The sequence below is a fragment of the Sinocyclocheilus anshuiensis genome, unplaced genomic scaffold, assembly GCF_001515605.1.
Source record: "Sinocyclocheilus anshuiensis isolate Anshui unplaced genomic scaffold, SAMN03320099.WGS_v1.1 scaffold454, whole genome shotgun sequence".
Classification (NCBI taxonomy): domain Eukaryota; kingdom Metazoa; phylum Chordata; class Actinopteri; order Cypriniformes; family Cyprinidae; genus Sinocyclocheilus; species Sinocyclocheilus anshuiensis.
In genome coordinates, this window is record NW_015548217.1 from 1,729,869 (window position 1) to 1,730,082 (window position 214).

The window sequence follows — 214 nt, forward strand, 5'->3', positions numbered from 1 at the left end:
TTATGTTTATATATTAAATATATTTACATATATTATAAAATATAAGAATATAAATATATAAATGTATATGTATGCAAAGGTTTCCAAAATATATGCTTGTATGTAAGTGTATCTATATATACATAATAAATATACACAATACACACGCATATATTATGTAAACAAAAACTTTTATTTTGGATGCGATTAATCGCGATTAATCATTTGACAGCAC

The 214-nt window shown here is 20.6% G+C and overlaps 1 protein-coding gene across 1 annotated transcript in view; it reads right to left on the minus strand.

Annotated features, from left to right (window-relative positions):
• The window catches only part of gsg1l2b (gsg1-like 2b), an 18,047-nt gene that overhangs the window by 1,627 nt on the left and 16,206 nt on the right, over positions 1-214 (minus strand). The gene's annotated exons all lie outside the window — the stretch shown is intronic.